This window comes from Oncorhynchus mykiss, chromosome 11, assembly GCF_013265735.2.
Source record: "Oncorhynchus mykiss isolate Arlee chromosome 11, USDA_OmykA_1.1, whole genome shotgun sequence".
NCBI classification, from domain to species: domain Eukaryota; kingdom Metazoa; phylum Chordata; class Actinopteri; order Salmoniformes; family Salmonidae; genus Oncorhynchus; species Oncorhynchus mykiss.
In genome coordinates this window covers 41,851,791-41,877,343 of record NC_048575.1, presented here as the reverse complement: position 1 = coordinate 41,877,343, position 25,553 = coordinate 41,851,791, and positions in this window count along the sequence as shown.

Below are 25,553 nucleotides of genomic sequence, written 5' to 3'. Positions count from 1 at the left end.
GTCCGGGTTGGGGGAGGGTTTGGCCAAGGTAGGCCATCATTGTAAAATAAGAATTTGTTCTTCTCTGACTTGTCTAGTTAAATAAAGGTTAAATAAATGGTAATAGTCTCCAAGCTAGATTTTGCCTCCATGCTGTTTAATGTGAGCAAATATGGACTGAATGTCAAACAATCCTTTGGAATTTTTTGTATCATTCTTCTTGTGGGTAGATATCATTATTGCTGCCCTCTTCCCTTGCTCAGCCCCTAGTCATATCTCTCTGTCCCTCTCTCTCTCTGGTGTGTCTCCAGTCACCTGACGACGTGTGGCCTGCCAGCCTCTACCCCAGCCTCTGGCAGCCGCGGCTGGTCTGTTATTGTTCCTCAGCAGCCCATATATCTGCACAGTGGAGATGTTTGCTAAAATGGGGATCTGGGTCAAAGGTCGCTGAGCTCTGTCCTTTGGCCCCTCAAGCCAGATGGCACCTCTAGGTTTCCCAGGCTGTCGCCTCTACAAAAGCCCCCCTCTCTCTCTCTCTCTCTCTCTCTCTCTCTCTCTCTCTCTCTCTCTCTCTCCTCTCTCTCTCTCTCTCGCCCTTCCACAAGGCCAAGCCTACTGTGCCTAACACTCCTCACCCTCAACAAAGATTCCACTCCTTTTCTGGCGGTAGGGGAATCCAACAGAGGGTAAACAGGAAGAGGAAATGTGAGCCACGGCTGGGAAATGCCAATAAAATACCTAGAGTGTGAGTTCTTCAACAGTCTGGTACACAAGGCATTATCACCGCCAAAATGACTAAGCCTAATTTAGTTTGATTCTTTTTTTAACCTCTCCTTTTTCAGTTCTTTGCTAAATAGATTTTTTTTTTTTTAATCCTCATTGAATCCATTTTCTGTGTCAAAACAAGTTAATTAGCTTGCTTTATTTCAAAATAAACCATTAATATAGGAATGGGTGGGTAATTAATTTCCTGTAATTGCCCCAGCAGGATTGGTGTCAGTTACACCCACTCCCATTTAAATACCTTCTATTAGCTTTAGTACGGCTCTTACTACTGTGGCTCTGTGTGGGTCTGCTACGTCTGGTGATGAGAGAGTGAGAAGAGAGGAGGGGGAGGGAGGGAGGGAGGGAGGGAGTAGGGGAGAGAACACATGCCAGGCAGAACGTGTTACAGTTTACAGAATAAGTATACACACAGCCCAGTATCTGGGGTTGTCTGTAAGAGTGAGGTATTTTTTCCCCAGCTCCACTCATAGAATGGGAACTCAGTTCACTTCTGAAGCGGTTCTACTACAGTAAATGAATAGTTATAATCATCCATTGCATGAGAGAGATTTTTTTTTATCAACGTGTAATAAGACAGAAACATTTTTGCCTCACCAGCTCGGTGTTATCAAACGAGTAAACAGTTCAACCTAAGCCTAAGCTTAAACATGGGTGCTTGCAGTAATGCATCTTTACAAATCGCCTTCCCAAAAATGCTTCTCGACTTGTAATACCATGCCAGCCTGTTTTAAATATCTAATTTGTCATTTCCAGGAGGGGGTGAGGGCTGAATTGCCCACCCTAGACTAAGCTCCTTATACTCACTTCTACATATTGCCGGATTTGCACGAATGAACTTAGTGGTGCAGGTAGAGTAGTCCCACTCCACATGCTGTGTAAACAAAGGATATGAGAAGCCCCTGCCTTAGAGCCCCACTCAGCGAGGGCCTCAATGTGAACATCCTCCCCTCCGTCTCCTCCAGTGTGCTTTAGGAGGGGCTCTCCAACAGGTTTCCTCCCTGTGCTCCCGTTATGAGGTGAAAAGCAACTATCCTGTGGCGGTTGGACAAGGCGGCCAGTAAGTGTGTCACCTCAGTTGAGGTCAGGGCGGACTGGCACACTCTAGCCAGTGCCGCCAGTGAACAGTGGAATACACAGCTGACAACATAGAGAGCAGACCAGGAAGGATGGACCCACAAAATGCTCAGCGAGGGGTGAGAGACAGAGATGGCGACCTTATTTAGTGATTGAAAATAAACCAGTGATATCTGTGGGGAGGGCATTAGTGGTGGAGCCTCCTGTAAGAGAGATGGCTCATTCCCTAAGGTAAGTTACCATGGGGAACTGGCAGGATGCTGTGTCACGCACCCCTTGAAGCCTCCTTTCAGATCTGTGATGACAAAAACACACACACTCAGACGGACACACACACACACACACACACACACACACACACACACACACACACACACACACACACACTTGGAGACTACAAAACAGATTTTCCAGATGTCTTATTTTGCAGCGTAGTATTGACATCCAACTGATGTAGCGTTCTATCTTAGAAGACACATATCCGGGTTAGGCACCATCGTTTGTTGTCTGATGTTACTAGGCCCTTTCATGCTTATCGCGTAGAATGCTATTTCAATCATACTCCCATGTCATGCTTAAGTGCAAAATGTGTACAGTACTGAGGAAAATCGGTTAAACAACTGTGGGGTTTTTTTGTTGCGAAAATGCATGTGTGCACATGGGGGGAAAAAAACTAAGCAAAGAAGAAAGGCCAGTTTCATCCTCTGTAAAGAAATGCTTCATGGGAGAAGAGAAGAAAAAAAATCAGGAAATGAATTTGAGGTCATCGGCACCAGGGAGAGTATAGGCTTGAAGTTTTTCAATAAAATGCCCGTGTGACAACTTTTGCACATCTTTGCAAATTCCGTTCGCTCTCCATCACTTTGGGAGTGTTTAAAGCTGTGGAAAATACACAGAGCCGTCTGCAGCTCTGGCCTTAGCAGAAGTTAATGCACTGATATTGTTACTTGGTACACTGTGGGTTTTTTCTCTCCATAGTATTCTAAGAACACTAGCTGCGGAAAAGGACAAGGACTGTTTAAGCCTGCAAGCGGTGGAAGTCTTCTAAGCCAGAAGAATCCGACTTTAAGTGAAACCAGAGTTATCAGAGAACGAGCAGTTCTCTCGACAACATTAGATGTTGTTGTTGTTTTTTGTTGTTGTTTTTTTTAAATAATTGAATCACTGCTTTGTTCACATTATGGCTGGTGGGAATTTGATGTGTAGTTGTGGTTTGGGAACAGTTGAGGCCTGAGAGCCAGATCTACATGCCTTCAAATAGCCACACCTTCATACTAGAGAGAGAGAGGAGCCAAATTGGGCCTCCTTACTGTCCATATCAAAACAGATCCTAAGCCAGATGTGGTCTGGTGGGCGACACACTCTCCATTTACATAGGCAATTCCTCCATTCCTTCTCTTTCCACTGGTAAGGTCTCTGGAAGAAGATAAAAACAGAGGGAGTAAGCTAAAATAAAAGGAGTGAAGATAAGGAATAGCACGAGGTAGAGAGAGAGAGCAGGAGAGTGAGATCTCCGCAGCATGTTACGGCGGTGAGGTCGGGGAAGAGCACTGTCATGGGCGTGTGTCTGAAAAGGGGGCTTCAGCCTTTGGCTTTCCACGCATTTTCACACACCGTAAATCACTCTACTGGGTCCGGCTGTGTGTTACGTGAATGATATATTTTATTTACACTACAGAGGAGAACACACATGGTCATTATTAATCATCCCCCACCTTTAATAACGATTCAACTTCCAGTCATTCATCACCTCTTCCAAACCCACGCCTGCAGAGAAGGAAGGAAAAGAGGAAGAGGAAGATAAAAAAAATATTTAAAAAACACGTCTGGCTAACAAGAGCAGGGTGCTTGAGAAGACAGAGCTAGCTAGCTAACAACACCAAGGAATGAACCAGCTGCATTTCTACGGCATTCAAACCTACCACTAACTAAACTGTGTGGTTTGTTTGCGTTGATGTGTTAGCAACTGTACTTATCGGTGTGGAACTATGAGAGTGGAATACCTCGATGACATGAGAACTATTCTGCTCTGTGACATGTTTACACGAGTTGGCTTTAGCACCATTACTCCCTTTGACTTGTCTCACTTAGAAGTCCCCCTTAATGATGGAGTACAGTCATAACCACATACATCCCCTACACAAAGATATGGCTGTCAGAGAAATCTGCTGACGTGGCCAATGTGTCTACATTACTGTCCAATCTCGTCAAAACGAGATGGTTGTTTCACCCCTCCCCCACACACACAAATAAGATGGACATCGAATGATAGGTCTTAGCGAACATGATCTGTGTGGAACGTCCCAGTTTGTACTCTACAAAGGTTATGCTGGGCAGGCAGACTATAATAACTCCAGTTAAATGTAGTAGAATAGTTCAGATTGATACTTCATGTTTAAAATGATTTAGAAGGCGATCCGTTCCCCAGCCATCGCTGTAACTTACACTTCACAGTGAACAGTGTGTTTGAAACTCTTCCAAATCACACAAGAGGAGCGCATTTAATATATATATATATATATATATATATATATATATATATATATATATATATATATATATATATGGCGGAGCACATACTTGAGGTTCTGGGCTGTGGGAAAGTGAATAAATAAGACACTGAGACAACGAATGAGGGGAGGTGAACAGAGCAAAGAAGCTAAATGCCCGGGACTGCTGCGAAACGAAATGTTGCCCCCCACGTGATTGGCTAAGGACCACATGATCTGTGGTGGCAGCCATTGCTGGAGTATTGATGGGCTTGTTGGCAGGCTGTAAATCAGGGTGTGAAAACAAAAGCTGAACACAGTCCAGGCTGTGGACACCACCAATATAGCCCACTTAATACCATGCCATAGGACAGCCACCAGGCAGACAACAAAAAGAGACAATCGTCATCCCTGACACCAACAGCTTGTGCTCCTCCCTCCTGCTTTTGAGAAGCATTCTCCCGCGATGCAAACCCCACGTAACAATCGACAGATTGTTTCCAAATGTGTGTGTGTGTGTGTGCGTGCGTGCGTGCGCGAGCGTGCGTGGGTTTTCCCTCTTGCGGAGATTTATTCCCGAAAACATAGGATCTGTTTTATGACCCGTTTTTGCATAACCCTGCTGTTGTCACCTTTTTCTTCTCCTTTTTCTCTGTCCCTCGCTCTTTCTCTTCCCCCTTTCATTCAACGCCCCGGTCTTTATTAAGTGTTGCATGTGCCGCAGCAGAACTGTAAGTCTGTCATTGTTCTGTTTGGTTTAGTCTCTGACTACGTCAACACCCGATATGGGAGTGGAGCATTTATCCATTGCCACAGTAATACGGCGTAATAAGCAAAGTGAGAAATAATTGAAAAGGAGGAAATAGTAGGATTTTGATTATGTTGTGGATGTAGTCCGTCACGTTGTAATGGCTTAGATCTCCTCAACAGTGAAGCTATGCTTATGCTTAATGAACCAAGCAAAAGGTCGTTAGGAAACAGCCGTATCCATTTTTAATTTTTTTTTTTAGAGTGCTGTAGCTATCATAAAGTGAGTTGAAAGTAATAGAAGGAAGATTTAACACGGGTTCGGCTAATGTGTGCAAAGGAGGTTTTACTGCTGTGTTTAGTAACAACCCAAGAATGCTCCTCCTATGAAAAGTGGCAGTGTCTTTAATTGTCCTTCTCTCCCAATACTTGGAGTTTGGCAGTGCCATGTTTAACTTTTTTTTTTTAAATGGGGTAGCATGTATGCAATACAACACGATTTGGGCTCATTTGTCTAACGAGTAACTGAAAAGGCCAGATTAAATTATTTTGGTGAAATAAATGTTGATATCAGCAAACATTAAACTGCCAGTCTACAGTGACATGGGCGGTTTATCACCTTATCACATTGAAATATCGTCTACAAAGGAAATACTGTAGCATGGGGCGCTACCCCCACTCTGTCCTTAGAAAGGCATCTCTTTAAAAACAAATCTTATCCGCACAAACCACTGAGCCTCAATAAATAACCATGAACATTTTCTTGTTCTTCTTTCTTGACAATTTTTCCCTCCCTTTTCCAACCAATGATATATCGAAATCTGTGAGACTGTAATCCTATTAATAAAGCTCTTGTCCGCGTTACATTTATTTCCCTTATAATCTCCTTCCCCCGACTTCCCCTCTCTCCTCTGTCCCCTGGCTGACCCCTGTGAACATTTTCCCCCTGCACAGCTGAGAGAAATTCAGATTGATACCAAATATAATGGCCATTGTGGGTTTCATAACAAGCGGCTTGATGGTGTGATCAAAGCCGGTTGAGCCTGACAGACCGTGCCAGCCATCTTCACTAGCCCAGGCAGGGCCTCATGTGGCTTGCTGAGGTGGGGGGTCCTGACAACCCGCCATACAGTACTTGACCTCCCTGTTATTGTGCAGCCTCCATGTTTAATTGCTGCTGGGGGCAGACTGGTGTCTCTGTGTGTGTGTGTGTGTTTTTCTTACATTTTTTCTCTCTCTCTTAATAAGTTAGAGAAAGGAAAACAGAGATAGCTACGCACATATACGTGGATACGTAAGTACACGCGCACAGGCAGGCAGGAACAGACAAACAGACGGACACACACGCTGCAGCGTACATACTCAAGGAGAAGCCACATGCAGCCGACGAGCCACATGCACATCCTTCCCCGTGTTGTAAGCCTGCTGCTTGAAAAGTAACCCAAATTGCACAGAAAGATGGCTTCTAAAATAACTTGCAACCACGAAGGCAGACCTGAGCAGCGAGGGCTGCGTGGCTGTATGTCTCACAGGAGATGGAGGATGACTGCTCCACACATGCATAATCCTGATGGAAATCCTTGTCCTACATGCCTCAGTAATGGTTTCATGGCACTGACCAAAAAACGCCATCCTTATGGCGACACCAATCCACGGCCACAGAAGCCCTCTTCTCCCTCTCTCTCCAAATCTTAAACCCATCAGTTCCACAGCCAAATCCAAATGAATCAATCCCAAACTAACCTGCCATCCCTACCAGCAGACAGGGTTCCGACTGAATGGGAATCTCCCCCAAGCCTTCCGTACTACATCAAATCAGAGTAGTCTACGGCAAATGGACAGACAATAATAGTGAGAAGTTAGCCTATATGCATGAGCTCACCAACAGGCTTTCCATGCTGTGGAGAGAGATGCCTAGCTCCACTAAGCCCCCTTAAGGATGGAGCTGGGATTTCAGAAGAAAAGAGAGGGAAAGCAAAGGGATAGGATGTGGAGGAGTAATGGCACAAGATGATATACCGCTACAAGAAAATCAGGCTTGAAGTAAGGCACTTATTCATTTATTGATAACTGGTGTCCCCAGATTGTTCCAGTAGGAAACTTGACACTCCTCTGTGTGATATTGGCTGGTTTTAATGAAAGGGGAAACGATGTGTTGTTCAAATAGAATCATTACCTTCATACTTGGTAAAGCACTGAGGTCAATGTATTTAAAGAATGTTGATAACGATAAAACATGTATAGGATACACACAGGTGATGTAATTCTGTGACTGTAAAAAGACAATTAGATATGTTTTCTCTTACCAAATGAGCAGATGGGCAACCGTCACTATTGGGGTGTGAAAGTACACATTCTTAGCAGATTTGTTTTCATATTTGAAAGAGCTGAGGAATTACACAAATTGGAGGAAACATTTGGACTTGTTAAATCCTCCAGTGGGCCAGGGTTACAGATTTTGTCAGCGACCATGCGAGACAATAAAAGTGAGGCATTGACAGAGTAAGTGAAAAGTTGAATATGGCTTCTTTCACCCGGGCGCATAATGCATCGTGACCGATGAAACATTTCCCATGGTTCACAGGGTTCTCTGTCAGCACTGACGGTATGAAGCCCTGGAGGCAGGGACCGGGGACTGGCCCTTTAAACAGACGCCTCACACTTTTCATTTGGTCCTCGCACGGGGAGGAAAGAGGAAAAGAAAAGAGGGCAGTGTAGAAAAATAGAGGAAAACAATACAGGAGTTTCAGTGCCTCGGTGAATGAAGGAAATAGGAGTGTTCAAAAAAGGTGCATTAAGAAGTGCATTAAGAAGTGCATTAAGAAGTGCATTCATTATTACACGCCCACATGCTGTATACTGTACTTTACACGTATTTTTTTACAAACATTATTGTGAGTCTCGTCAAACCAATTCAACGTTTATTCGTTGCGTACACGCATTTGCATGTCCGTGTAGCAGGTGCAGCGAAATGCTTGTGTTTCTAGCTCAGACAGCGCAGTAATACCTAGCAATAAAACAAACAAAACAAACAAAAACAATGCACACATCATCCAGAAAAATGGTAAATAGCGAAATGAAAAAATACTGTATCGTAACGAGCAATGTCAGAGATCGGAATGTAAATATACATACATATAAGGGTGTGTAAAGACAGTATGGACAGTATATGAATAGAAAAGGTGTGTACAGCAGTAGTTATATAGGATGAGCCATGACTAGAATACAGTATACACATATGAAGTGGGTAAAACAGCATGTAAACATTGTTAAAGTGACCAGTAATCAATGACTCTAGGAAATTTCTGGTTCAAAGAGCATTGATCTGCAACTACACAAAATGTATAATTTTTGGAAATAACTTTTTTGAAAGAGAAATAGAATGAAATGGTACTCAGACAATTTACAGTACACAAAATGAAAATGACCACAATTTTCATCTTTGCTTATTCAATCACTAGCAGCGGATAGAGGCTTAAAATAATGCTTGATTCATTTCAAGTCTCTTGAATTAGATGTTCTAATATGTAAAGATCTGCTAGCCTGCTGAGTTTTCTTGCAGGTTGTGTACTGTATGTCTCACCCTATCTCCAGATAAAAACCAACTCACAAGGCATATTTCATTGTTTTTAATGTACGTCCTTCTCCACCTATTCAATCAAATGTCTCCCAACATGGACAGGGATCTTTTATAACAAGCTAATATGACTGCCGTGCGTTTGTTCCGTTGAAAATGAGCCCAGTGACTGGGCAGCCCAGCGTCTCAGACCCTTCTCATTGTTGCAGCAGGCGAGGAGAACAGACATTGTCCAGTGGAAGCCACAAAAGGGGATACAGTTGCTTTACATGGAAATCTAATAGGCAATTTACATTTAAATGTCCTCTGTCCTCTGTTACAGGGCTGATTTAAAAGAGCAAGGGGGCTGCATTTTAAAACCCCAGTGCGCCCCCCCCCCCCACGCCCTCCTCGTCCTCCCCAACCCCCCGTGTCTCCCACAAGAGCTTTCATCCTCACCTTTAAGAGCAGCCAATCAGCCGAGGACTTGGCACGGCGCTATGGCGATGGCACTGAGGAAACCTGACGCCCCAAACAAAGGACCTTCATTAAAAACATCTCCAGCAGAACACAGAGACAGGGAGAGAGAAAGAGAGAGAGAGGGGGGGGGGGGACAGATCGACCACATTAGCCTCTCTCCGCAACGTGCGCCCAAATCAAACGGCAGGTACACAGCAAAGAGAGGAGCCTCATTCCAGCTCGAAGACTCCGGCGTAGACTTTGAAAGCGCACTGCTGCGGCGCCCCGACATTCAATGGCAGCCATATTGGGTCAGGCCACTAATGAAGATGTGAGGTGGAGTGGGCAGATGACTGTTGGCTCTGAACACAGGGAGAGAGGAAAGCATGCCTGCCCGCCTGGCTGCCCAGACAGAGGTGTCCAGATAGGGCCTTTGATGGTGTCTGTGTCACAGCCCAATTAAAGAACAACAAAGCCCTTTCTGAGCTCTTGTTTGAATGTCACCATTATTGATAATAGACAGCCATTCCCTATTATTGTAATATAACTCTAGAGTAGTGTGTATGGAGCCAGTATACTCAAAACAGAGTGCATGCTGGAATTATGGACTCAGGATCTGCAGGGAAAATGGTCCAAATAATTATAGAACAGGTCCACAAACAGTCCTGACAATCAGCTGAATTTCAATGGAAAGGAAGTTTACCTGTGTGGCTGTACAGACTATTCACCAACAGCACCTGAAATGCACTGTCACAATGAAAATGAAGATGTTTAAAGAGCTGTGAGTGCATTTCTGTTGAGTCCGGAGCCTTTGTGATAGATACGGTGCGTTCGGAAAGTATTCAGACCCCTTGACTTTTTACACATTTTGTTACGTTACAGACATATTCTAAAATTGATTACATTATTTGTTTCCTCCATCAATCTTCACACAATACCCCATAATGACAAAGTGAAAACAAGTTTTTAGAATATTTTGCAAATGTATTAAAAATAAAAAACAGAAATACCTTATTTACATAAGTATTCAGACCCTTTGCTGTGAGACTCGAAATTCAGCTCAGGTGCATCCTGTTCCCATTGATCATCCTACCCGTGGTAAATTCAATTGATTGAACATGATTTGAAAAGGTACACACATGGTTGACAGTGAACATTTCCTACAGTTGACAGTGAATGTCAGAACAAAAACCAAGCCATGAGATTGAAGGAATTGTCCGTAGAGCTCCGAGAAAGGATTTTTGTCAAGATCAAATATCTGGGAAAGGGTACCAAAAAAGCAGCATTGAAGGTCCCCAAGAACACAGTTGCTTCCATTCATTGTTAAATGGAAGATGTTTCGAACCACCAAGACTCTTACTAGAGCTGGCCACCTGGCCAAACTGAGAAATTGGGGGAGAAGGGCCTTGGTTAGGGAGGTGACCAAGAACCCCATGGTCACTCTGACAGAGCTCCAGAGTTCCTTTGTAAAGATGGGAGAAACTTCCAGAAAGACAACCATCTTAGCAGCAGTCCACGAATCAGGCCTTTATGGTAGAGTGGCCAGATGGAAGCCACACCTCATTAAAAGGCACATGACAGCCCGCTTGGAGTTTGCCAAAAATCACCTAAAGGACTCTCAGACCATGAGAAACGAGATTCTGTGGTCTGAGGATACCAAGATTGAACTCTTTGGCCTGAATGCCAAGTATCACATCTGGAAGAAACCTGGCACCATCCCTACGGTGAACCATGGTGGTGGTAGCATCATGTTGTGGGGATGTTTTTCAGCAGCAGGGACTGGGAGACAAGTCAGAATCGAGGGAAAGATGAACTGAGCAAAGTGCAGAGAGATCTTTGATGAAATCCTTCTCAAGAGTGCTCAGGACCTCAGACGGGGGTGAAGGTTCACCTTCCAACAGGACAATGACCCTAAGCACACAGCCAAGACAACGCAGGCGTGGCTTCGGGACAAGTCTCTGAATGCACTTAAGTTGCCCAGCCAGAGCCTGGACTTGAACCCGATCATGCATCTCTGGAGAGTCCTGAAAATAGCTGTGTAGCAATGCTCCCCATCCAACCTGACGTAACTTGAGAGGATCTGCAGAGAAGAATGGTTAGAAGACCAGCATCCCAGAGTCGCCTCTTCACTGTTGACATTGAGACTGGTGTTTTGCAAGTGCTATTTAATGAAGCTGCCAGTTGAGGACTTGTGAGGTTTCTGTTTCTCAAATTAGACACTCTAGTGTACTTGTCCTCTTGCTCAGTCCCTCTCCTCTTTCTATTCTGGTTAGAGCTAGTTTGTTCTGTTCTGTGAAGGGCGTTGTACGAGATCTTAATTTTCTTGGCAATTTCTCGCATGGAATAGCCTGCATTTCTCAGTACAAGAATAGACTGATGAGTTTCAGAATTTTTTTTTTGTTTCTGGTCATTTTGAGCCTGTAATTGAATCCATAAATGCTGATGCTCCAGATACTCAACTCGACTAAAGAAGGCCAGTTTAATTGCTTCTTTAATCAGAACAACAATTTTCAGCTGTGCTATTAGCCCTTTAAAATGATAAACTTGGATTAGCTAACAAAACATGCCATTGGAACACAGGAGTGATTGGTTGCTGATAATGGGCCTCTGTACGCCTATTTAGATATTCCATAAAAAATCAGCCGTTTCCAGCTACAATAGTAATTTATAACATTAACAACGTCTACAGTAGTGTGTAGTCTAACCAGCTCTACTAGGGCGAGTAAAATGGTCAGAGTGGAGTGTTCTCTCATTTGTGTCTGGAAGTTGCTTGCAAGCTAGCCAATGTTAGCCTGTTAGCTTTGGTGCTTGACTGCCATTGTGAGGTCAGAAAGGCTCCAATCAACCCTACTTATCGACCAGAGCATCCAGTGTGCGCTCTTTGAACCATCCGAGAGCGAAACGCTCTGAATTTATGAACGGATAATCAGACAGCACAGTTGCAGTCACCAACGCTCTGGATAACATAAAAACAGCCTAACCAGCTTTGCTAGGGCGAGTAATGTTCAGTGTGCTGTTCTCTCATTTGTGTCTGGAAGTAGATAGCAAGTTAGCCAGTTAGCCTGGGTGCTTGACTGCTGTTGTTAGGACAAAACACTCAGATCAACCATTAAAGAGATGGGTGGGGCTAAAGCATAAGAGGGTGTGAACAATGCTGAATGGGTGTAGACAACGAAGAGCTGTTGGTACCAAAACGTGTATGATATACCATTTTGTAGCTCTGTGTCTCTGCTTTTATCCAACGTAAAAAAAACAGCATTTCAAATTTTTCCAACATTTCGAAAAACCAGATTTTGCTTTGCCATTATGGGGTATTATGTGTAGATTTATGAGGGGAAAAAAAACAACTTAATACATTTTAGAATAAGGCTGTAACGTAACAAAATGTGGAAAAAGTCAAGGATACTTTCCTGAATGCACTGTATATGTCATATTATTGCCCACACAACAATAAGGCACCTGGGAGGTTTGTGGTATACTGTATGGTCAATATACCACGCCTAAGGACTGCATCCAGGCATTCCACGTTGACCATATACCACACCTCAGACCTTATTGCTTAAATTACCCATTTTGTGTTGACACAGAGGCTCAAAATGTTATAGCCTCACAATGGGTGTTACCCAGGAAGAGGACATGAGCGGGGATGATGATTCCACACCTAATGTTTCCTAATGTTGTCTCTCTCCCTCTCTGTTCTCTCTCTGTTCTGGGACGTTCTGCCAAAGTGCTGCTCTCCTAAACGGCACCCTGTTCCCTACATGGGGCACTACGTCAAAAGTCGTGTCTATAGGGAATAGGGTGCCATTTGGAATGCAGGGAGAGTCAATGCTGAGTGAGGGTGAAATCCTTCCCAGTTTCGGGCTCAGGTTTCACTCAACAATGTTCTATATGTCTATACATCTATACATTGAGGTCTGAAATGATTGTCATCCTTGACAAAGACGCGGGGAAAAAGACTGTATGAAATAAAAAATAGACATAAGGATCTACAATTGAATGTATGCAGCAAAAATACATTCTTATAATGGTTTTACTAATAGAACTGTTTAGAATTTGTTGTTGTTTAGAAGCAATTGTTTCGAGAGAAAAAAACCTCAAAAGATGAATTATTAAAAGATAAAAATTGTTGGCCGCCTTGCAAGGGTTAGCGGCACTGAGCCTTTATCTAAACTCTTTAATGAGACTGGAGAACACATTGGGGAGGGATCTTAGACCAGTCCTCCATACAGAATGTTTCCAGATTATTGATATCCTTTGTGTGCGCTTATGTACTGCCCTCTTCACTTCAAACCACAGATCATAAATACTGAGTAGCTCAGTATTTATATCATTTCTTTTATACAGTCTTTTTCTGCTCATCTTTATTAAGGGTGCCAATCATTTCAGACCCCGCTGCACATGTACAGAGGAGGAATGTGTGAAGCTCATGTGGCAGGGACCAACGCACTGTTATAACCTAAAGGATTCATCTGCGCCCGCGTGGACCTGAGAGGGGAAGATGTGAAAAGCTATAACGCTTCCATAAAACTCGACTTTACTGCATATAGAATTATACACCTGATGTTCATCATAAATGGCGGGTAATTCATCTATAGCAGTAATAAACCACAAAATATGGGCTGCAATATATCCTACATAACAATGTACTTCAGTGGGATAAATTAAATACGACGGCATGATTTACAAAGTACACCTATACATTATTGGAATATTTAATGAGTCAAAAATGGCATGGCACACGCCCGCAGAGCATTTTACTGTGGTGGTTGTCGGTGCAGGCGGTGTGGAGTAATGAATGTGTGACTCCTTGCGGTCGGGCTCCGCCACTGAGAAGCACTATGCACTGTATCATCGCACTCCTAATAAAGGGAGGTGGCGCCGGTTGAACATAAGGAAAGTTATGGAAAATATCTCTCACCCAAGGACACACCACCAGATGTGCCAAGACTTATGGGAGCAATCATAGGTGGCCAAGGCTCTGGTGTGGGCCTTATTAAGTTAGGCTGCAATCCAGCACCTTCAACTTATTAAGCTGTCAAGAGTTCCAATGATTAAAACCAAAGAAAGGTCAGTGTCAGACCGTCACCATTGTGCAGCCCTGATATTTGCTTTTAGGCCCCCAGACCTAATGAAGACGTTTTACTTGATACAGGAAGCTGGGATTGAATGAAACTGGTCTTTAGAGATGGACCTTCCCCCCCCCCCCCTCCCCGTTACGTTTTTATACTGGAAGAGCCCTTGTAAAATTATCCAATATTTTCTATTTTCTTCTTTCTCCTAAACTATTACTTTCTCCCTTTCTCCTTCTCTTCTTCTTTTTTCCGTCCTCGCAGAATTCTTTGAAAATTCATTTAATCTGAGGAAGAGTAAAAATGGGAGTGAGGGAATCAGACTCATAGGGTGCGAGTGGGAATGCTGGGCTATGCTAGTCTCCATTCAGCTGGTTTTGCATATCATCATGCATGGAGATCAAAGGGAGCAGGTTAATGGGAATCGGCTAGGAGGATAATTATGGGGAGGGGGAGGATGGGGGAACAGCGTGCTGGGGCAGGGCACCCTCCTAATATGCTCCTATTCTGCTGACAGCTGGATTCCAGCGTCTGCCCACCGAGATTAAAAAAACGAACAACAAAAAAAGCTTCATTCGAGTTCATTGAGGGCTGTCAGCGGCGTCCCTCAGACTCTCTTGACGGGCCGCGCTCGCTGACCCTCCCAGATTTATTCTCCTGTCACGGCTGATGATGTCATTGTGAGGGGCGCTGGTGTTGGATTGGCCCGTGGAGGAGAGAGTCCGGCGGGCAGGGTTCAGGGATTACTGGCCTCGGGCACAGAATCAATCATGGCAGAGCGATGGAGTGACAGCGATACGCCACTGCTCGCACTATTTCAATTTCAGTCCACGGTGAGAGACGTGGCGTGTCACCTGTTTGTCATCGTCCTCTCCTCTCTGTCTGGATTTCTCTTTTTACTCGGATCCAACATTGTGACACCTGCTCACAGGACAGGTGGAGAGGAGAGGACAGGAGAGAGATGTGACCATGCCCCCAGCCCTGGCATTACTTTAGAGCCCAGCTACTGACATGCCTTTGACATTCCATGAAATCAGTATCATTAGTGATAGACAGCAATGAGGCATGAAATGTTGGAGGTGGGGGGGGAAGAGAAAGGGGGGGGGGGAGTGCATCTGTCAGAGTTCAAAGCATGCCCTTGACATCATAGAGCGGGTGCTCTCTTTTTAGTCAGTGCAATTCAAAAGCTGCAAATTGTAAAGGACAGATATGCAAAACCTGAGGTCACACAGAGTTCTCTGCCATAATCAAGGTTAGAGCCAACTGACGGACGCTTCACAGGACAGGGGTGGTAGACGTGGTAGGGGTGGTATAGGTGGTAGGTTGGTAGAGGTGGTAGGGGTGGTAGTGGTGGTAGAGGTGGTAGGGGTGGTAGAGGTGGTAGAGGTGGTAGGGGTGGTAGAGGTGGTAGGGGTGGAAGAGGTGGTAGGGCTGGTAGGGGTGGTGGAGGGGGTAGAGGTGGTAGGGGTGGTAGGAGTGGTAGAGGTGGTAGAGGTGGTAGGGGTGGTAGAGGTGGTAGGGGTTGTAGAGGTGGTAGAGGTGGTAGGGGTGGTAGGGGTGGTAGAGGTGGTAGGGCTGGTAGGGCTGGTAGAGGTGGTAGAGGTGGTAGGGGTGGTAGGGGTGGTAGAGGTGGTAGAGGTGGTAGGGGGGGTAGAGGTGGTAGGGGTTGTAGAGGTGGTAGAGAGGGTAGGGGTGGTAGGGGTGGTAGAGGTGGTAGGGCTGGTAGGGCTGGTAGAGGTGGTAGAGGTGGTAGGGGTGGTAGGGGTGGTAGAGGTGCTAGGGGTGGTAGAGGTCTTAAGGGTGGTAGGGCTGGTAGAGGTGGTAGAGGTAGTAGGGGGGGTAGAGGTGGTAGGGGTGGTAGGGCTGGTAGAGGTGGTAGAGGTGGTAGGGGTGGTAGGGATGGTAGAGGTGGTAGAGGTGGTAGGGGTGGTAGGGGTGGTAGGGATGGTAGAGGTGGTAGGGGTGGTAGGGGTGGTAGGGATGGTAGAGGTGGTAGAGGTGGTAGGGGTGGTAGGGGTGCTAGGGGTGGTAGAAGTGGTAGGGGTGGTAGAGGTGGTAGGGGTGGTAGAGGTGGTAGGGGTGGTAGAGGTGGTAGGGGTGGTAGGGATGGCAGGGGTGGTAGAGGTGGTAGGGGTGGTAGAGGTGGTATGGGTGGTAGGGATGTTAGGGGTGGTAGAGGTGGTAGGGGTGGTAGAGGTGGTAGGGGTGGTAGGGAGGGCAGGGGTGGTAGAGGTGGTAGGGGTGGTAGAGGTGGTATGGGTGGTAGGGATGTTAGGGGTGGTAGAGGTGGGAGAGGTGGTACATGACAGCCAGAAACATGTGAGAAAGAAGCTAACTGTGTCTGACCAAAAGTTTATTTGGGTCCGTCTGTGGTAGTCAACCCAGCATTCTAAAACCGTCCTAGTTGATCAGTTAAATATGTTTCAAAGTGCATAGTACTGCTATTTACATGTTATTGCAAGGACTAAGGCGTGTGAATGCACTCGAGTAATGCTCCACCTGTATTAACATAGCTAGTGTGTACTAAAGGCCGGTTTACAGTCCGCACATGTCTGTAGACAAATGTGGTAGCGACATCATGGACTTTCTATTGTCGTCCGACATCAAACTTGTCATGCTCGTTATGAAAAAGTATTAACACAAAACGACAGCCTCTGCATAACATCAGCAGCTCAGTACTCCGAATAGCATCCTGTCTATTTAAACACCAATAAACCCGTCCATTTAAAATGAATTAAGTAAATGGCAACCTAGCAAGCCAGGCAATTTTTGAAACATTGTTTTGTTCATTGCTATCTAGTTAGACCAGAGTATAGCTGACAACGTCATACGTTTAGCTGCTTTAACTTCATTATTACAGGCGAGCTTACAGAAGAAATCTTGCCACTTCAGTGTGACGAAATAAAAGTAGGTCATTCTATCTGAGAAATGTAGAACTCCTGCGTCATCTTGCCACGGGAGGATTTGGTCTGGTTGCTGTGACAGTCAGGTAACCACAACAAAGGACACTGGGGCAGTCGCAGAGACTTCAACTTTTCCATGTCTGTGCAACAAGGAAACTGACAGTCGCAGCAACGGTCCACAGACATTCCACCAGAGTATAAATTGAATGTCGTTTTGACCAGTGACACTGTGTCTTCTCGCATTCTAAATGTCTACAGACAAAGTATAAACTGGCCTCGCAATGAATCTGTCACTCTTTTCTTGGTTCCACACCTTACAGTTAACCTGCAGGACTGGAGTACTCAATGTGACCACCACTGAGAGAGTTGATGCTTTGTTAAAAAAAACAACATCTAAATTAGGTCATTATAGGAACCACAAGGATGGTTGAACAAGAAAGGTACCCTAAGAGCACGGGTCTAGGATCAGCTTTCCCTACAGATGCCTTAGCTATGGCCATAATTACCACAATGACAGAGCAGGCTCTGGATCAGCTCCTGGGGAAACCATGGGATCTATTCCCGACATGACTCGTGGCACAGTCTGTTTTAAATGTGCCCCTGTCTATGTGGGGATCCCTGCGGCTTAGTCCCATGAATATCACTCAACATCTGTCCTCTGTAGCACAGACACCAGGGCATGACTGTCTCCGTCTGGGTGGGACTGGCGGCTAAACGAAAGTTGTCTGTATTACAGAACCTCCCTGCCTCTCCTCCCTCCCTCCTGCCTACTACTCCTCTCTGGCTGTCTTCCTCCATGGATTCCATGGCCTAAATAGAGCTGTTTTACCTGCAGGCCTCCTCCTTTTCCTCCTCTCCTACCATCCTGCTCTCAGATCCCAGAAGAACATAGAGTGGAGATGAATGGGGTTATCGGTATAGCAATGAATCTCCATTCCAAAAACAAGGAGAGCTAAAGGTGAAGTTACAGTACAGAAAGCAAACAGACACACATCAAATCTGGACTATGGATACTGGTACAGTGAGCAGGTAAGTATTTTAGCCAGAGGTGGAGACAGTGAGAGGAGCCCACCTCTTCGAGACAGACGACTTAGTTTGCTCTTGCTGAAAGTACACAGTACACGATGACTGCGCTGAGATTGTACTCATTCAAGTGTTGGGACGGGGAAATCGGTCTCTTTCAGCCCGTTGGCGATCCCAACAGGAGCAGTAAGTGAATAACAGAGCGAGATGGAAAGCCTCTTTAGCTATTCACTAACGACACTCCTGGCTATCCTTGTGTTCCCCTCCAAACTCTCTAGTGTCACAGCGCTCGGTTCTTCAAGAAAACACCCCCTTTATCTGCCTGTCTTTGTGATCAGTTATACGCTCACTATGCGGGACCCATCAACATTTTGAAAAGCTTGAACACCGTTCTTTTTTCGTCTTCTTCCTAATAGTTCCCAGGATACTCTCGGCTGCAGTTGAAAGCTACAGTTACCTGAAACAAATTGCCTGAAGTAATCGGAACCTCTTCTAGTCGGGAAACGTGAGAGAGACACATCGCTTCGAACATTAAAGCACAAAACTCTTGTGTTATCGTCTTTTTAAATGGTCCGCTTGGAGAGAAAAGAATTAAAATAAAAAGGAACTTTGTAGTCTGTGTGCACTCAGCGGTTTGTGCTTTGGGCAAAACGTTGCGTTCTACCACATTTTCCCCCATTATAAAAAGCTCCTCGACACAGCGGTACTAAGATCGAGTTTCACAGCGTGTTTGAGTGAATGTGATATGTAAAGATGTTACCAACATGGTTTTCATTACAAGCGAAAAACAGATTCTCATTTAGCGAGATAAGCATTGAGAGGGTGTTCAGTACCTAGCCTGCTGTGACATACCAAGTATTTATGTCAACTTAATTCACTGCTTGGATAGCATTACGTTGTCATGTACAGGGATCAATGGGAGGAAAAACGGCATGTATACTAGGCCTTAGCAGGTGATGTATGATGGAGGGAGAAAGAAGTATTGACAGCAATGAGGGGAGCGTTTTGGTATGGGCAGGGGGGAAAAGACGTTTGCACGAAAGAGGCCTTGATCGGGATTAATCCCTTTCGAAACCTCAGGCAAAATCACTCAACTAGACTCAAACAGACCCCACTCTCACCACACACTAAGGTAGAATATTATCTCACTCTCTCGCTCTCTCTCTCTCCATCCTATTTTCCCTCTCTGCCTACTCCTATGGCCTGTGCGATTTGAGGGCTCATCAAAGGCTATAAAGCCTATACAGGTTGGACTGTGATGTATAGGAAACCTCAAATCAGATAAGGCAGAGGGCTCCGGCCAAAACCCTCAGCCACTTACACAGGCCCAAAGATACAGAGCAGAAGACATCTACATCAGGAACAACTACAGTACTGAACCCACCATCTTAGTTCCCGAAACAGACTGGTGAGCAGAACAGAACCCAGTCGGAACCCAGTCAGACCGAACCAAACACTCTCAGCAGCACCTGGGCAAGATCTCTGTCCATTTCAGGTTCAATTCAGCAGTGATGAGCAACCTCATTTAACACGGTAAGTCAATGAGAGCACATTTTTTATGTTATAATAATGACCAATCACATCCCGTGATGAGGAGGAGATTAGTCCTGTAGAATTCCTGCTCAGGTGTCTCACTTCATGGAATCACCTCGAGTTTTACACAAGAAAATAGAAAACGTTGAAAATATGTAAACAAACAAAAAAAAACAAGTTCCAAGGTTATTTTGTTCAGGGACTCCAGTCTCTGCAGTGGGAGTGCTTGCTGAACAATGCACCAGGGCAAGGAAGACAAAACATTTTCCTTGAAAACGTTCAGTTGAAGAAAAATAAATAAATAAATAAATAACAGCGCCAGGGTTCATTGCGAGTTCAGTCGGGGAAGGCCGGCAGTAAGACGGGACAAAAAAAGAAAAACACATTTCTCCCTCCCTCCCTCCCTCCCTCCCTCCCTCCCTCCCTCCCTCCCTCCCTCCCTCCCTCCCTCCCTCCCTCCCTCCCTCCCTCCCTCCCTCCCTCCCTCCCTCTCCTGAAATGCCTTGCTCATAGGTGTTGCTAAAATGATTAGCTGCCAGCAATCAGCCCCTGGCCAAATCAGCTTTGAACTGGTCAGGGCTGAGTTATCACATGACTGCCAGCCCCCGGCCGGCCTGCGCTGTGTGTTGGCAGGTGAGACCTGCATTACTGCTTGCATAATTCCCCAGATGGGTGCGATGAGTTCACAGCAGCTTTAGCAGGAACCAAATTGTGGGGATTGCTGACACATAATCGTTTTAGAGGGGTGAGAGAGAGAGAGGGGCTTGACACGAATCCCGCAGTTCCTTGCACACACACACACGCTCACACACACACGCACACACACACAAACACACGTACACACACCCATATGCACAAAGGTGAGGAAGACAGAACGAGGTCAAACTCAGAGGCGGCGAATGCTGTGCTTTCCGACTGTTGCCTCGTCCCGGGTTCATCACTTGAAACAGGCTGAAACAGCAGGAGAGGGATCCGCCGGCATGCCCGGTGCTTTCCAATTAGGATGAGTCATGCACTGCACCGAGACCCTTGCTCTGGGAGACTATAGCATGCCTATCAGAGGTGAGCATGGCCCTGGCAGCCCCAGCTCAGGATGGGCTGATGGTTATAAGAGAGTTTAAAAAATTTTTTTTTGCACATTGCAGTGTTTTTTGTGGTGTAACACAGCTCTCGCCCACAGACATCCTTTCCCAGCGGGACCACTGAGCTGAGTGGTGACCCCAAAGCCTGGCCCAATGTGTGGTTATCTACCTCCAGCTTACCCCCCCCCCCCCCATCACGCCTCCCTCCCTTCCTCCCTCAGTCGTGCTCTGGCCCCTCTAGTCCACTACCTCTCCTCTCCCTGCATCACTTTATTGATAAAGAATTATAGGAAATTATGTTACAACTATCATTCCACAGTATATAACACAGAGGGATAACAAAGAGTAAAAATCGTTTGAGCTGATTCGTGATTGGAACTAATGAGTCTGTAATGCTCTGTGTCACTTCCACCAGGAAGTAAGTGAGTCTAGAGTTGGCACATTGTCACAATGAATGTCTGGTAGACTGGACATATACATACTGGCAGTTTGTTAGGCCTGAGGAAGGTGTAGAGCTAAGCAAGTCCCTCACAGTGTTTAAACACCATTTACACATCGCACCCCTGCCACCAGTCCCCCCCATACACACACACACACACACACGATCCTGACAATCACGTGCCACTACCAATCTGCGCTGCATTGAGATCACTGCAGTGACAGCTGTCACAGTGTCCCCATTACCCCCACGGATGAGGGAATTAAAGACAAACAAACCTGTGACCACCAGCATGGCCAGTGTGTGTGTGTGTGCGTGCGCGTGTGGGGGCGTGTGTGCGTGCATGTGTGTGGTGTGTGTGTTTGGGGAAGTGCAAGAGGGGGTAGGCATCATTCCTTGCTGTTTTTCCATTTCCTCTCATGTCTCTCTTACTAGCATGGGCCTTGCTATAAATCTACAATCCTATGGAGTCCAAATAGTACACCAATTATCTCAGTGTCATAAAAGCCAAAAGGGAGAAATGAGGAAATATGCTGCCTGACTCAGAGTTCCAAAATCTCTGTAACGCTGAGCAACGGAATAAAGTAACATACCAACAAAAAAAACACCAGCAAAATAACCAACAAAATCAAAGCTCAAGAGCGTTGCAGAACATAGCAGTGAGCTTCCCTGTTGTTCCTCTCCCTCCCCGTACGTTGGCTTTTTGGCTTTTCCAGAGCTGGCCAATCCCCATGGCGTTCACACTATAGGGCCACTAGTGCTTTCCCCAGCTAGTGCCTCCCTTCGACTAATGTGTCTCCCTCTTGTTCTCTGAGAGGCTACTCCGCAGTTTACATGTGTTCCACTTCATTTAGCATGCAGTGCGGGCACAGTGCCACAGTGACTTTTAACCCCACTGAGGGGTGGACTGCAGCCCCCCAGGGAGAGCAGGGCTCTAATGGTAATTTAAGTGTAAAATCTGGTCCCTGAGAAAAAGGTCATAGGATCTGCATAAGCCCCCTTGAGCCAGGCTTAGGCCCCTGTCGGCCTTCAAGCAAGGAGGCTAGTCCTCTCCCCCTTCTTGGTTCTGGAGCTGCTTTGGGTTGCGACACTGGGAGTCTGGGTAGGAGTGAGATTGGGGGGGAAGAGGGGAGGAGGAGAGTTGGAGTGGTGCTTGTGCTTCTTTGACTGCACTCTGCATCCTAAGAGGGGACTTGAGGGGAAAGCAATCGATATCATCGTCATGTCTCTCCCACACACACACACACACACACACACACACACACACACACACACACACACACACACACACACACACACTACACACACTACACACACTACACACACACACACACACACACACACGACTGAAACGACATTGTTTCATCTCTGTGAAATAATGAATCCAAGCTCCTTGGCGGCAGATGGGAAAAGTGCAAATGAAACAGCAAATGCCAGTCATCTGTGGCGCCACGTATTAGAGGGGAACCGCTCCTCAAATCATAAGAGTATAAGCATATGTTGTTTTGTCTCTTTGCTTGGTTTGACTCTTATTTACTGCATTTCTCAGCTGCCGCTTATGTAGCTCAGGGAGCAAAGCTTGGTTTCAACAGCTGCCAAACGCAGCTTAGGTCAAAACACCAGTTGATTGGTAACTAAGAGGCAAACCTAAAGAACTGTGGAAGTAAATGGTAGTGCACTGTATACGTTCAATGTTTTGCTGTTTAATGGAGATCGCGACATCCACACAGCGATGCAACAGTGCACACACACACACACACACACACACACACACACACACACACACACACACACACACACACACACACACACACACACACACACACACACACACACACACACACAAACATGTTTTGATTTCCTTTCCCTCACGTCGCTACCCTTACTTTCGCTAATCATTCATACTTGAAGAGAGAGAGAGAGAGAGACCTTAACTACCGATAAACACTAACTATATTCACACAGTCTCCGTCCGAGAAAGTGTGTGACATATTTAAGGGGCTTGATAATCACAGGGGCAGGGCGAATCCAAACAGTGTTTTCATAATAAAAATAGTGTCAGGCTTCATTTCCCCCTCTCCTCCCATTTAACAAAGAGGCGTTTTGAAGCCGCACAGGAGGCTGCCGTCCCAGGAGCATTAGCCATATTTTGAAACATGTGGGAATGCTTTTTCCCTCCGAACATAAAAGAGACCCAATTCCCAAATGGGAAGAAAAGCTACCTCAGCATAATGTTCATTTTGACAACTTTTCGTGCCATTTTGAAGGCATTAACCTTGGGAGTACCGGACTCTTCTGAAGCCCCGCGCTGTGTCCCGGCTAAAGGCGGCAGAAGGTCAATAACGCAGCTGATTATGGTTCTATTAACAAGGAGTGGGCTGTGCATTTGAATTTTGACCTGGGTGTTTTAACATTACAGACGGTTAAAACGTGTAAGAGGAGCTCAACTTTACTCAGTTCCTTCCAGAGAAAGGATCTAAACACACATGCAACACATTGACAAAGCACATTACGGCGCTACTCTGAAGTCCATCAGTAGGTATATTAAGATACATTTTTTTAAATGCTTGAAATCCATTCCATAAAATATTTTGCTAAATGATGTGCTTCGATCGACTGGTTTGCGTGAATAGGAGATTATTAACGTACACAGTCCCTGTGTTCCATGTTGCCCGCCCTCTCTTTGTCTCTCTCTGTCTCACTCTCCCTGTGTCCTGTCACCTGGAAGGACATGAGAGGAGTACAAAAGACCACCACGCCTAACAAAACAAATACCACTGTGTATTTACAGCACACAGGAGTGGGTGAAACATTCCTCAGAAAAGCGAAAAGTCGATGAGCCCCGGGATCAATGGGACACTTGTAATGGATGACGATGGATCGCTGGTTTAATATTAAACCCCTGGCCGAGGCATTACGATATATCCACTGAATAAATGTTAACCTCTTATCCCTCCCCCTAAGAACACCGCCATTGTTTGTCCTCCCTAGCAGAGGCCCAACATTGATTCCCTGTTATTGAATGCTCAAACACAGCACTCCCAGATTGATCACTACCAATTAACTGTGCATGGGATATTTCCCCTTTATACCACATAGAGATCCTTAATATTTAATAGATCTGAGGACAGACAAAAAGATAGCGTTTCAATTATATGTGGAATTTGTACCGATTTTCCCTCTCTCTCTCTCCCTCTCCTCTCTTCATTTGCCCATAGAGCTGCTGTTGGCTTGACCTCTGGCTCTCAACCCCTGACCCTTGACCCTGAGACATCTGACCAGTCATCACTCTGGGGGCGGCAGATTAATAGAAGTGCTGTTCCTTAATTGCATAAGGGTCCGGCTCAAAGATTCATCACCTCAGTCATGGCCATTGCCTTCCTTTGACCCCGCATGTTCCCATGCGGCATGCCGAGGCCAGGCCCAGCTGTGCTTCTCCAATAGCCCCACCGTTGTTATCTGTAGTAATTATTCAGCATCAGCCCATATTAATCAAGCCGATGCCCCAGCGTTTTAAATGGAAATTGTGGGATTAATACAAGCATTCATTTGGTCCAGGAAATCTTGATGGCTTTAGTCCACTAATCGAATTGGAATAAAGAGACCGGCGATGGGAGGAGCTGATTGAATAAAGGAGAGGCACGGCACACATTAAATTCCATCTGCCAGCGGAGGCTTTAACGCTAACACACATGTTCCAGAGCATGGCTCGGCCCGCCATGACACTTTGATGAGCGGTGAATATCTAACGCCAGTGTATCAGTGCTTACGCCTTCATTTGAAATAATTACGGCTGCCGCTGCTGTTCTTTTTGATTCCGTGATCATTTTCGCGAAGACCATTTGATAGGGTTTTATAGTACACCTCCTCTCATAACACAAACACACACATATGCACACACACGCAGACACACGGGCCACCTCGTTTTTCATAGCCCATACCCATACTCCTAAAGAAATAATCCTTCCTGTATTTTTAGATTTCCCACTTAGACTCTCTGTCTTGTATGTGCTGTTCTTTATTTCAGTGTCTCTCACAGACTCTGTTCTGGGGTCAGCTGAGACAGCTGAGTTTGGCCATGTTGCCAATTATCCCCTGGCTTTACCAATGCTTCCACGGCAGCCAGTTTAGAAGTAAACCGAATTGTGGGAAAAACAAGGGTCTAGGAATTGTTCGAGTTGAAGTAATGACCCTTATGGAAATTGAATTGATTTGCATTGTTGAAGGCAGATAACAATAATAATTGCACACAGCGACAAGTAAGCTACGGGTACTGTATCTTCCGAAATAAAGGAAACACCAATTGGGCATCGGGCCACCACGAGACAGAACAGCTTCAGTGCACCTTGGCATAGATTCTACAAGTGTCTGGAACTCTACTGGGGGGGTGCGACACCGTTCTTCCAGGAGA